The 14869-nt window shown below is 33.9% G+C and overlaps 1 protein-coding gene across 1 annotated transcript in view; it reads left to right on the top strand.

Annotated features, from left to right (window-relative positions):
* The first annotated feature begins 4496 nt into the window (after nucleotides 1-4496).
* The window catches only part of LOC106060216 (retinol dehydrogenase 16-like), a 123565-nt gene continuing 113192 nt past the window's right edge, over nucleotides 4497-14869 (top strand). The window contains exons 1-2 of the mRNA XM_056022099.1: nucleotides 4497-4556; nucleotides 5030-5094. The gene's annotated coding sequence lies outside the window, so the exon portion shown is untranslated. The remainder of the gene's footprint in view (nucleotides 4557-5029; nucleotides 5095-14869) is intronic.

Genomic DNA, 14869 nt, shown 5'->3' with positions numbered 1-14869 from the left:
TATTAAAGAAATCCGGTCTTAACCCGGAATGTCTAAAAAAAAAAACTACCGTCCGGTATCAAATCTTCCCTTCCTGTCAAAGCTTCTGGAGTGCATCGTGTTAGCGCAAATTCTTTCTCATCTTGAACAGTACTGTCTCTTGGAAGAATTTCCATCAGCATATAGGAAGTGCCGTAGCACAGAGACAGCAGTGGTCAGGGTACTAAACGACTTACTTTACTATTCCGACATAGGCCACATATCAATTCTTTCCATGCTGGACTTGTCCGCAATCTTTGATAAGCTAGACCATGAAATTATGATGGCCAGATTCTCTGACACTTTTGGTTTAACAGGAATCGTTCTAAAGTGGCTTGGATCCTACCTGACTGAACGCACCCAAAGTGTCATTGTTAACGGGACAGAATCAACAAGTATGTACGGAGTACCCCAAGGATCAGTTCTATGCCCAGTACTGTTCACTATTTATACATATCCACTCAGCAGTGTCATACGGCCAACCGGCATCTTATACCATTTCTTTGCCGATGACTCACAGTTATACGATTCCTCAGTACCCTCAGAGATGTCGAATCTGGCAGAGAAAATCAGTGGTACCGTTGCAAGAGTGAGCGATTGGATGGTTGAAAATAAGCTCAAGATGAACGAAGATAAGACAGAAATAATTAAGATTGGCACTCGGAACAACGTCTCAAAATTTGAAAGCACATATTCTCTTTTTATCACGAACTGCCAGGTTCCTTATGTCCATGTAGTGCGGAATCTTGGAGTTTTATTCGACTCAACACTATCTTTCGACCCACACATAAGTCAGCTCTGCAAAGGTCTTTATCTGCAGCTGCGAAGATTAGGCCAGATCCGACCATATTTAACAACGGAGTCAACAAAAACGCTAGCTGTGGCATTCATACTCTCCCGCCTTGACTACTGTAACGCCGTGCTAGCAGGTATACCTGATGACAAAATAGCCAAACTGCAACGTATTCAGAACAACGCCGCTCGAATAGTCCTTAGAAAAACAAGACGAGATTCTGCTACTACGCTCTTGCGCACGCTCCATTGGCTTCCCGTAAAAGCGAGAATCGATTACAAGGTTGCCACACTTTGTCATCAGTGTATATATAACAATGAGATGCCCTTGTACCTTAGCGAACTGATTACTCCGTATGTCCCTCAGAGAGCCCTGCGCTCAATAGACTCAACGCTTTAAGTGGTGCCACGTTTCTCCCTTAAAAGCTACGTCCTGCGGGCTTTTTCAGTGCACGGACCAAAGGTTTGGAACTTATTCCCCATTGATCTTAGACAGACAAAATGCTACATCACTTTTAAAAAGAACATTAAGACCTATCTGTTTAAAAATTTTTAGATTAGTTTGTAATTTCAGCTGTCGTGTTTGTAATGTAATGTTATTACAGCGCCTTGAGCCTACATTTTGTTTGTTAACAGCGCTTTATAAATTATTATTATACTTTAATATTTACAATTGTCCATATTCATCTGGGCCTACTATCGTCTAGATTATTTCCTTACCTGTGCTCGTTTCGCTGTGCACATCTTATCTACGGCCTTCTTCAGTCGCGAAGCGACTATGGATCATCTCATCCACATACTCTACTTTTGACATGCACCCTTAGGCCCGAGAATCAGTCTCGCGTGCCTACCCTATTATTCTCGGCCTGCATTGGCTAGTTTCCCTATTCTACCCCCCCCCTTTCTCGTTACGGTTCACTGGCCACAAGCGACCTTGGACTCGTTTACCTGTCGGTCAGTAAGGCCAAAAGGGGCTACAACCCTGTAATATGGTCCCCCCCCCCTGTTTCCCTCTTAATTTTTGCCCTTGCCTTGTACATTTACCTAAGTATATGTATTATGCTCACATAGAGCAATTATTATTACATTTAGTAAAAGGTTGTTAAATGTATCTTAGTTAGTCTGAGGGAGACGCTCCTATCAAGGATGCGCCCCTTGCCAACCAGCCTGTATGGTTTAATAATTCAGCCTCCTTTCACATCTCATCTCATAGCCTCCTACACCAGGGCTGGTGTGTTTTGTTTCCCGAAGGGAGATCCCAGCAGCTCTCCACACATTCCCGTTGAGAGTGAGTCACTCATCACCCTTGACCGGAACTGAAGGCATTCCAGGCTGAAGTCCCAGGACCGGTCTGTACCTACTAAGGTAGTAAGCCCACCGCGTGGCATCCTCATCCTCATCACCCTAGTACCTGCCTGCCAACATGACATCAACTGACTGGCTACCAGCCCAGTGGAGCCCCAACTCACTCCAACCCGGAAGGAGAACATTGGACAAAGAAGATAAGTGAGGGACAGCCGAGTAAACGATCCATACATGAGCACCTGAGCAACATCCCAGTGATGTTATCTCCTTTTAAGTTATCCTAAATCTATTTGTACACCCCTTCCTAATTGATTGTATGTCTCTTAATCACCTCTTATTAAATATTGTTTCTTTCACATTCATTAATCTTTGGTTCTTGCTTATGCCTGTCAACGTGCCTATAAAATATCAACATAATATTTATCGCGTTGTGGCCCTAAGACTTTTCCCCTGGAGTCACAGGCCCATCATCCCCATCGGAAAGTACAAACTGACCGATCGGCGGACATATTCCACCACAATTAATATGTTTCTAATCTCTTCATTCGTAATGCTGTCTTTGTGACACCTAGGATTTAACTATATCTTTATAATTATCAGTTCATAGAATACATATCAATATTAACAAAGAAATAATAATAACATTAATAAATCTCCGTATCCTGTGGTATGAAGTAGTTAGTCGAACAACAAACAATAAAACAGCACATCACTTCTTTTTGAATCGGCGGAGATAGCGTTGTAGTTGTTCATGGTTTCTGATATTCTTTCTGAAAATATTGAAACCTGTCTTTCATCTACCTGAGCGGACCACTTAGGGGCCGATTTGGAATTTGTGTTTCCACACAAACTTTTTTTGTAACCTTGTTGTTTTTTTTTAACCAATTCCTCTTTTAAGAAGCTAGTGACGTTTGTGTGTGAGGGATGCTTCGCTCTCAATGACTAATGTATGATAAGCACAAAAGGAAAACATTTCACCCCCTCCCTAAAAAAAATCATAGCTAATAGCCATGTATAGAACTACTCAAAGTATAGAAGATTCTAGTTTGGTGATATAGAACCAGACTTGGAAAACATAAAAGACAGTAGTCTAGACAAGTATACTCAATCTAGTGCAGATATAGTATTGACATTGTGTCCTAGCAGTACACACCGGCTACGCTCGTTGATTTGTTCCGAGGTTTTATATTGTTTCTAATAGCGGAACAACCCACTTCTTCTTCACGATAACCATCAACCTAACAAATTTGTTTAGCCCGTGAACTAGTATACTTCACAGCCTTCTCTCTGTCCTTCTCTCTCTCTCTTTGGAAACCCCATTTTTGTTGGGGGGGGGGGGGGTTATAACCTGCGCATCATAATTTTTCCGACAAGACTTTGACTTGATTTGGAAAGACCCGCTTCAAATTGCTTTTGTGACACATACATGCACTCATATCTTGGCCTCTTTAGTCAGACAAGTTGTAGCAAAGATAGTCTTAGTTATGCATATTGATAGTTTTCTATCTATCACTGAATAAATAAACTAACAAGAAATTTTAGTGGAAGAGGTTTCATTTTTTTGGGGGGAGTAGGGGTGGGAGGGAGGTTTAATGTAGAGGTGAGTTGACCGCAGTTGTCGAAAACGACCCTAGCAACCTCGCTGCGTGAGAGAAATTAAAATTGTAACGAAATATTAGTGGATTTAGATTACATGTTGGTTTTTTTTTATTTTCGAAACGTATAAACCTTAAAATTGTTATGTTGATTTCATTGTTTAGGCTCAGAGCCTCAAATGAACATGATAACAATCACGGGGACTAATTTGTAGTAGTTTTGTTTCTTTCTATTTATGGAAACAAGTTTAAAGGTACTAAGCTTTGCTCCAAGAAAACCAAAAATCAAAGTCGTTAGCTCAACATATTAAAAAGCTAATTATTTTTTGTGAAATGATAACAAATAAATATTTTGATAATTAAGGGCTAGATTAGGAATTCAGTATATCAAGAGCTGAGAAGGCTTATTAAAAAAAACAGAGAATGTCGTCATGGTCAAACTACAAATTAGAATTCTAGCTCTTAGATTCACAGTAACAGTAGGGCATTTTTTAGTGTGTGTATAATTTTAGAAAATAGAAATACAATTTAAGAAATCATTAAATAGTGTTTCAGAAATGTAGTCACAAAAAAAGGCAGTCTAAAAGTCGTTTTAGCAAGCCGTGCTATTTTCTGCCTTCATCAGTGTTTGAAATGTACTCTTAAAGATAGTGCGTGTTTTGAAATAGTGCAAGTAGTCCTTCAAAAATTCACTTCACTTTAAACTGACTAGCTATTTTGATCAATCGCAACTATTTCAGGATAGTATAAATTTGTCAGCTTGTACTGCGTGAGTGTGTTTATAATGCTAAATATTATAGAGCTATTTATTTTTTGTGCGTTATTCTGTAACCTGACATATTACAGGTATATGCTTAGTGGATTTCAAATTAAACACACATATTTTAATAGGATAATTTTTTAGTACATATAAGTATCATAAAAATGGGTCTCAGGTTGTTGTTTTTTATGGTGCCGTTTTCCTATTCTTTACAAATTATTTTTTTTTATCATTCTCGTTTTTTTAAAGGATGTGTTGTGTTAATTAGTTATACATTTTAATTTTACAAACCTAAATTATCTTTATAATTTAAGAAGCATCTGAGCATAAAGTGGCACAGGTGTTGTTGTTTTTTTTTAAATCATATCATTTCTTGTTATTTTTATTTTGTATGATAAAACAAATTCCACCATCCAAAAAGAAGTCATTGCGATTTACTATTTTATTGCACATAGAATGGTAATGTTTCGGTTATTGTTGTATTAAAAGTAAATTTCATTAATCATCATTACGATTATCATTGCAAACTTGTTTTACGTTTATTTATTCTGCTTTTTAGTGTGCTTCAAGTCCATAACAAAAGGCTACAACATATACATGATGACAAGTTCATAGTCTTCTAAGGTATTAATAGCTTACAATTATAGTAAACAAGCATTACAAGCTGGCTTCGCCAGTTGATTTGTTCTTATGGCTTTTTTTATTATGGCCGAAATATTCCTCTTCCAAAGCTTTCTGTCTACCTGTCTGTATTTTGTTTCATAAGCACTTCTCTGGTACACTTGTTAGTGTGTTGGCTTGAGGAGGCTGGAGCCCTCGAGTTCGAATCCAGGTTGTTCAACTTTTTATATTTTTTAAAATAAATCCATTTAAAAAGCGATCACGGTAATATTCACAAAGATACCCCCTTCTCCCCAACCCTTTACCAAATGGTACAGACAAGTAAAAGGATCATAGCGTATTGGAAAAGATAAGAGCATTAAATTTGCTCTAAACAAATCAATTGGTAAAAATATTTCTAATCGCACACATTATTATTGTTAGTCTAGAGCTATTACAAATTTAATTACATGACTGATCCAAACTAATTGATACAACATAGCTTAATATAAGCTTTTTTATATTTAAAAAAAAAATATATTTTCTTGTTTTTTTATTCCAATAAACTTGTCACATTTTAATTATCTCCAACACATACTTTTGAGCAGTATCTGTTGCAAAGGAATGAAAGAGACCGCTCTCTTTGTCTCTCTCCTTCTCTCTTTTTATTTTTCTCTTTGTCTCTCTCCTTCTCCTTTTTAATTCTCTCTGGAACCCCCATTTTATTTTTTTTTCACCCAGCGCACCGTAATTTTTTCTGACATAGACTTTTCACTTGAATTAAGACGACCAGTTTATACCCCACACACACAAACACACTCCCCAACACTTTAGGTCACTGCTAGTGAACGCACAATTGTGACAATACATTAATTCAAAGCGAGACTGTAGATTAGATATAGATAAACAGACACTTGAGGATAGGCTTTCATAGAAGTGACATCTTTGCTATAGTGACTGAGATTAGACCTTTCCCGTTCCGGGTTTAACTTTTATATTTGATTTACACCTGTTGATGTATTTTATTGTATATGTCTTGTCTGTAAGTCTGTTACTCTGTACAGAACCACGCAATTAATCTTCTGATCAACACAAGCTCTACAGACTCAGATTAGGAATCTTAAAACATACACATGCTTTTGGCTTATGAATTTAAGTATCACTTTTACTTCTCCGTTCTCTCCCCTGTGCTCATGGCCACAAGAAAAAAAAAGAAAGTCCTACTTAAAACCCCTGACTTCTCTTCGACTTTTCAATTTAAAATTGTTTATTTATTTAGATGAAACCCTTCCACACAAACCCGCTTTCACACTTTTTGGCCATTTCTTTTACTACAATGACAACCCCCTAGTTTTTTTTAGAATCATCTAATTGATCAACCTTTAACATTCACTTTTTTTTTATTCTAGATATAGACACTTTTCTTTAGTTTTACCTTTGTATTTTGCCATCCTTTAATCATAAGGGAAGCAATATTCGGTATTAAACACTGCAAACATTTCTTTAGAACATCTGCTTTATGCCGAAAAAAATTTCTAATAAAACGTCCCCTTCGGTTTCATCCATACGTCCCAGTGGCATTACATGAAGGGTCCTGCCCTGCTCTAGCACGTCTTTCCATTCTGATCTATCCTGGGCTTTACGTCTTCATGCCCAGACTCTAAGCTGCTGTATATCTGCCTCTACATCAGTGGTCTTCAACGGGGGGATAGCGCCCCCCTGGGGGCGTTTTCGTAAAATTGGGGGGCGCTTGGAGCCAAAGGGGCGGAAGGGGGCGCTGGTCACAATTGGGGGAGGTAAGGGGAAGCTGGACATAAAGGGGGAAAAAAGAAACTAAAGGGCAATGAAACAAAACAAATAAAACATTTCTTCAAAATTAAAGCTGGCAAACTAATAAAGACAAATTATAGTTAGCTTGCTTCTAATTTAAGAACAGAAACAACTATAGAATTTAAGTTCGGGAATCCAGTTTTCTATTTTTTTTTATTCTTACTCTGTTACTGTAATTAGAAGGTATCTATTTTCCTTAGATCTTGCGCGCGTAAAAGTTTGATTTGATAACTAAATAGGTAATAAGGCTTTTGATTATAGTTTATTTTATCTACATATGCTAATATATTGATATGTAAATGTAATTTAAAATACCCGTTAAAGCTAACATTCACATAGAATAATTTAACCTTTTTTAAAACAAAAAACATTGAAAATGTGTTGTTACGAAAACTCGCTGGTATGTGAAGGAGTATTTTCTAGAGTTTTAGCGAATTGCCACTAGTAGAAAGTATTCCAATGTTCTACTCTGAATGACGGCATTTTCAGATGAGGTTTTGAAACTAAAACGGCTTCACGATATGGCAATATCCAAAAATAATTTAAGAATATTCATAAACAATTATAAAAATCTAAGACTACTATTCAAACAATATTAAAAACAAACAAGGTTACAAAGACAGTTTGTGTGGAAACACAAACTCAAAATCAGCCCCCGAAGTCTTCACCAGGATTCCAACAATTGACTTCCGGTTCCAAGTGCTTTACCCATCAGCCACAGCATCTCTATACATTCATTTAGCGTACACTTATATTTTTTAAAATAATTATTATTAACCTTATCCATACATTTAAAATTAATAAAATGTTACATGTAATAAAGACAAACAAGATTACAAAGAGAGTTTGTTTAAAAACCCCGTCGAAGTCGGATCCCTGTCGGATCTGCATATTCGCAAATAATATTCAAGAGGTGATATAATTTTGATGGTCAAAACTAATAATGTTTCAAAGATTCATTTGCCGTAAATTTAAATTAAATAAAAAAAATAGTACATTAGTTTTAGTATATTATAACATTGCAATATTGATCAAAACGTTTGGAAATGAAAATCTACACTTTTTTTTATACTTTAAGTTTAGAAATTGAAATTCTACATCTTAATCTAGTCTATTTTAGTCTAAACTACATCTAGAAATTCAAGATCTAGACTCTAAAATAATTTTAATTAGAATAAAAATCCAGATTTAGATATACTGTAATAAAAATCTAGATCTAGTTTAAAAAATCTAGACTAAAAATCGCCTTCATCAATACGAGCCATTTATCAAGTGTTCATAGACATTGGTGCACCGAGTGCGTTATTTTAACATTTCATTTAAAGAATTCATTCTATATGACGTCAAAGGAAAAAAAACACTACGTCACACGGCCTAGCTAGACTAAAAATCGCCTTCATCAATACGAGCCATTTATCGAGTGTTCATAGACATTGGTGCACCGAGTGCGTTCTTTTAGCATTTCATATAAAGAATTCATTCCATATGACGTCAAAGGAAAAAAAAACACTACGTCACACGGCCTAGCTAGACTAAAAATCGCCTTCATCAATACGAGCCATTTATCGAGTGTTCATAGACATTGGTGTACCGAGTGCGTTCTTTCAGCATTTCATTTAAAGAATTCATTCCATATGACGTCAAAGGAAAAAAAAACACTACGTCAAACGGCCTAGCTAGACTAAAAGTCGCCTTCATCAATACGAGCCATTTATCGAGTGTTCATAGACATTGGTGCATCGAGTGCGTTCTGTTAGCATTTCATTTAAAGAATTCATTCCATATGACGTCAAAGGATAAAAAAAACACAACGTCACACGGCCTAGCTAGACTAAAAATCGCCTTCATCAATACGAGCCATTTATCGAGTGTTCATAGACATTGGTGCACCGAGTGCGTTTTTTTAGCATTTCATTTAAAGAATTCATTCCAGATGACGTCAAAGGAAAAAAAACACTACGTCACACGGCTTAGTTAGACTAAAATATGTTTTCATCAATACGAGCAATTTTTCGAGGGTTAATAGACATTGGTGCACAGAGTGCGTTCTTTTAGCATTACATTTAAAGAGTCCATTCATATGACGTCAAAGAAAAAAAATTCCATTACCTCACAATAGGCTAGTACCGGTACCATAAAAAATGTCTTTATTTACACGAGATATTTAAGCATAGACATTGGTGAATTTGAGATAAATGTAATACCGTTAATTACATTTTTTGGATGGTCTCGTATAAAAATTAGTTGTACTACAGCCATGTGGAGAGATTTTCATACCTTACTTTGGTGTTTGGATTTTGTTTTCCTTAAAAATCGGAACATAATATTAACGATAATTAGATTTTTTAATGTTTTAGGTAGAAAGTTAAATGTACTGTAAGAGAGAAGTGAGTTAAAATATTTTTCATAAAAATCCGTAAAAACATTATTTCGTAAATGAGAAGATTATTTGTTTATTAATTAGAAGAGGGAGTTCAAACAATTATTTGGCGTTAGTAGATTTTTTAATAAATTCGGAAATTTCTGGCGACGATTTGTAAGAAACAAAATCCGGAACATTCTTTATCGATTACAAAACTTCTATGTTATGTTTCAGCAAGAAAATTAAATGTCTAAAAAGTAATTTTCAGTAATCAATTCTAGTAAATTACTTTTTTTTTAAAGCCCTGAACAACCTATTGTCGATATTTTAAAAATTTGTTTAAAGATGAAAATACGGAACAATTTGATATCGATAACCAAATTATAATGACGCTTTTTCAAATTATATAAGTGTAATATTAGTCATTTATGCGATTTCAAACAATCAATAGGCATAATTCATGTTTTATAAAACAATATCAGGAACATTTTTACACTTAATGAAATATAAGTCAGTATAGAGATTTTGATATAGCATTAATATGCTATTTACATAAAAAACGGAACAACATATTATTGATAATGTGTTTTTGCAACGTTTAAGCATGGAAATTGAATGTAATATAAGTTAGAAGAGCAAATAAACATTTGATGGCGTTGATTAGTTTTGCACAAAAAAATCCGGAACAATCAATTTTAGATACTTAAAACTATTGAGATGTTACGGGAGGAACATTAAAGGGTAAATCAGATTTTCAATAGCTTTTAGAGTTCTAGTTTTTTTTTATCTAATTGTGACAGACAGACCTACCGACAGACAAAACGCACAAAAATAAACCTTTTTTTTCTGATGAGGGCACTAAACAAAAAATAAATAAAATCTGATTTTTTTAAAAAGTGTAAGTAACTAGTTTAGCACCATGTCAAGGCCGGGCTTTGCGCTACTACACGAAAGTCGCTGCATAAAAAGCCATTTTAAAAAATTTGCGTGATATTTACAAAGTGCATTCTTAGCCTTTATAAACAAAAATAAATGTTTTCATTTAATTTTAGCAGCTAGTTGACCAGAAAAAAAACACCTTTAATAATATTTATATTTGTTGAAAACATTTCTAGTACATTTTATAAAAGTATCTGACTTAGTGATACTGAAATTACACATAGGTTGTCCATCTTTGTTAGCATATTGTAACATTGCCTCCCTTACATTTACGTTATTGTTTTAGAATTGGTGTATTTTTATGAAAAAATCGCTTGCATAATTAATTGTATAAATTAAACGGTTTGTTTTTAGAAAACCAAAAGTAGCCGTTGCACCTAAACTTTTCAAGCCGTATTTAATGGTGAAATAATATTTTTCATATCTCTTCTAGTTTTCGAGATCTGAGTGTGAGAGACGGACAGACGGACAGACCGACATTTTGCACAAACCTAATAGCGGCTTTTTCCCCGTACGGGGGCCGCTGAAAAGATTTATTCTTTTTAAAAACTATATAAATTGGCATCACGAAATAAAAAAAGATTCTTGACCTACTTCAAGACTTTCCCCTCGCAAATAAACATTAATATCTCCATTGTCATTTGTAGTGATGGGAACTAAACTAAATTTTTTTTAGTTAAACTAAAACTAAGTTTGAACTAAAAAAAGTAATTAAACTTTTAGTTAATCACAAATTGAAAAAATTAGTTAAACTAAACTAAGAAACTTTAGTTAAACTTTTACAAACTATTTTGACCTTTTTTAAGGACGAAACAGCCAAACATGAAAAATATAAAGCACAACCAATCTCTTTAGCAAAATGTAATAAACATTTATTTGTGCACATGAAACAAGATTTAAATGTCTTTATGGGATAGATGTAGATCTTAATAGAATCACTAGAATTAGAATACTATTATAGAAAGAAATTAGAAGTAATTGTCCAAGTTCTAATATAAGTTACCTTTAGAAGTAATGATAAAACTGCACTCTAACTAACTCGACCTAGATTCTAGAATATTCTGGATCTAGATCTAATATCTTCTGCAAACGAAATGATCAGAAACATAACCTGGATCTAGAATTAAATCTAGCTACTAGACCTAGATCAAATAATTAGGCCTAATATTTTAATCAAAAAATAATCTAAGAAATACTAGTTAGGCCTACTACTACTACTACTATATCTAAAATCTAGATAGAGTCTCTAGTAGATATCTTAGTAACTCTAGATCTAGCTAGAGATTTTAGAATTATAATTATGATAATTATGATTATAACTAGATATGGGTATTTATGTCTGTATACTCTATAGTAGTTAATACTAGATCTAGTCTAATAGATCTAGTTAGTAGATATAAGTATAATTATAATAGAAGTAGATGTAGATCTAGTCTAGAACTCTAGATTTAGTTAATTTAGTATTAGATCTAGTAATAGTATACTAGTATAGTGACGACTATTATTAGTTAGTTAGATACAGTTAGTCTAGTATTATAGTCATTATAGATCTATCATCTATGCATCTTAGGTCTTAGTATAATAAGTAATTAGATATAATATATCTAGATCTAATAATCAAATCTAGACTCTAATTCTAGAATAGTAGAATCTCTAAACTAATAGTTCTAGTCTAGTCTAATAAAGTAAAGTGATATAGATTTCAATTAATAGATCTATATTATTGACTTATAATTTTAAATTTACATCTATATAGATCTAAGACTACTAAGAGTTAGACTCTACTTAAGACTAAGAGACTAAAATAATTAAATATAGACTATTATGACTATAGATCTAATAGTAGTAATAGACTAATTCTAATACTAATAGACTAGACGTCACTAGACTCTAACTCTAGATCTTATTACTAGTAAAAAGTTTTAAAATAAAATAGAAAGAGTCGACATTTCTTTTAGATCTATAGTAAAGCAAAATTCTTTGTCTGCAGCTATACAGGAACACACTGGTGTTTAAAATAAAAGCAACAAAATGTAGATCAATAGAAGCAAGGAATTATCAGGATTTATCAAGCAGAGAAACTTGCTAGAATACTAGAATATAATGAACACGTTTATTTTTCTCGCCTTTCAAATACATTGAATTGGCAGGAATAGCGACCATTATAGGGTAAAGGTCAAAAGGCTTTCTAGTGACCTGTGCACCCTCTAGTTATTTCTCCTCTCTATTATTTATTACATATATTCTCCAAATTACATAGATCTAAATATTTATTGGTATGTCTGTTAAAAAAGTTTGTAAAATTTGTAATTAAACTTTTTAGTTTGTAACTAAAAAAAATTAATTAAACTAGGATTTTAACTAAACTTTTTTTTTTTAATTAAACTTTGGCCTTAACTAATTTTTTTAGTTAAACTAAAAGTTAGCAACTTTTTAGTTAACTTTTGCCCATCACTAGTCATTTGTCATACAAACTAGACATAGATCTAGCTAGATCTAGACCTAGTTTTAGATCTACTATATCTAGACTAGAACTCGTATGAATTTACACGTTTAATCTTAAAATTACTAGACCTAGACTAATGTTATGATCATGAATAGTAGGCCTTTTGTTATCTGGTAATGGTTTACTATGCTGTTCGTATCCGATTCATTTCTTAATGTGATACTATTGTTTATATAATAAATAAATCTGCACCCCTAAAGGTCAGAAGATAAGTTTTTGCCTTTATAATTAAAATTGTGTTCAAATTATCAAAACATTTATAATATATGTAGGCTATATTATAAATATATCTAGATCTGGACTCTATTTAGTCTTATTTCGACTGTCAAGTGTAGGCCCCTATAATGAGGATATGTCAAAACTGCGCGCTATAAAAATAGTTTGTTATTTTTTAAACTTATAACTAAAACGAAGTTCGTATCAAAATTCTTTTTAAAAAAACAACATTTGAATCAGTTTTCTATTCAATGAGTTAGTTAATAAATGGAAAATATATTTAAAATGATCCATTGACACTTTTACCATTGTCACCTTAGATGCAATTTATTTGTACCAATGCGCGAATCTATGAATGGAGCTTGAGTTATTAATGAAGAAGTCCATGACCTTTTAAAAAGTTACCTCCCCTGAAGTTTTTCAATGAAAATTGGTGTAATTTAAAAAAAAACTACTTGCATATATAATTTTAAAAATTAGATGGTTCACTTTCGGAAAAGAAAAAAGTAGCCGTTGCATCAGAACTTTGAATGATCTAAAATATCGTGATGTCTGATTTTCATTTTCTCTTCTAGTTTCTGAGATCTAAACGGGACAGAAGGACAGACAGGCCACACAAAACTAATAGCGTCTTTTCCCCTTTCGGGGGCCGCTAAAAAACAGGATATGTTTTGGTGGCCTCTTAGAAAAATGCATAGTTTTTTTCTTAAAGTCTTATGATATTGTTTGAAAATTGATTAAAACTAAAATTATTTTTTTTTCAAAACATATCTGTGACACATAAAGATTATTTTTGTTGTTAGTCATGAAATATTATTTCAAAATTATGTGGCTTATGACGACATATAAGGAACCATCAGTGGTTGGACGCTACAATGGCTTCATAAGTAATATAGAATAAAGAACAGCTCATCCACTATTCACCTTGTGAGTTGTGATACACAGGCAGTGGCATAGCTAGCAATGTGCGGGTGGTACGGACCATACGGGGCATCAAGTGATGAGGGGGCATCAAACTGAGGACAAACTTTCTTAGTAAAACTACACATTGTAATTACATAAATTTAAAAAAAAAATTTTTTTGGGAATTTATGTCCTATATTCTTTCTTAAATGAAATCAAATGTAAGCTGTAGACCAGCTTGAATCAAATTTTACCAGATTTGTTTAAATCTCTGAAGGCAATGCACTTTTATACTTTTGAAGCCTTACATGATGTTACTTCATTGTTCAATGCAGTGGTTATGGACACGTTTATAATGGTGGTGGTGTTTTTTTTTTAATACCTAATTAGTAATTATCCAATCTCTTTTGTGGACCAGTGGGGGGGGGGAATCTGTGAGATGGTTTTCCAACCGCTCAGCAAACACAACCCTGCTAGAGTCGGGATTCGAACTCAAACCCCCTTGTAAGATGGCCAATCCGTATCTAAATGGTTTTAACCTCTCAGCCACACATCCCTTGCTTGGAGGGAACTTAAAGTTTGTCTGTGACTAGGCAACAGTATTGACAACAAGGCTCAAGATTTAAATGAGCAAGAGGGGAAAATTAGGAGAGATTATCTGAAGAAAATCTTGGACATCATGCGTTTTCTCTTATAGTAGAATCTGGCACTTCATGGGCATCTCGAACGAGTTGAAGAATCGGCCGTACAAAATCAAAGAACTATCCTGGGGTGATATTACTATCAATGTACGATCTATTCCTGAGACACCGAATACGTACATGTCCCAACAAAATAAAAACGACAGTAATGAAAGTGCTCACGAAACCAAAACAAACACGGTTACAAAGACAGTTTGTGTAGAAACACAAATTCAAAATCGGCCCCCGAAGTGGTCCACTCAGGCAGGTAAAAAGGCAGGTTTCAATATTTTCAGAAAAAACATCAGAATTAAATTTGATCAATGACAAATGACAGAGAATGAATGGAGAAAGAAGGTTGAT

The sequence above is a fragment of the Biomphalaria glabrata genome, chromosome 2, assembly GCF_947242115.1.
Source record: "Biomphalaria glabrata chromosome 2, xgBioGlab47.1, whole genome shotgun sequence".
NCBI classification, from domain to species: domain Eukaryota; kingdom Metazoa; phylum Mollusca; class Gastropoda; family Planorbidae; genus Biomphalaria; species Biomphalaria glabrata.
Note: the sequence above shows the minus strand (reverse complement) of the source record. Positions and strands in the feature narration are given on the sequence as shown.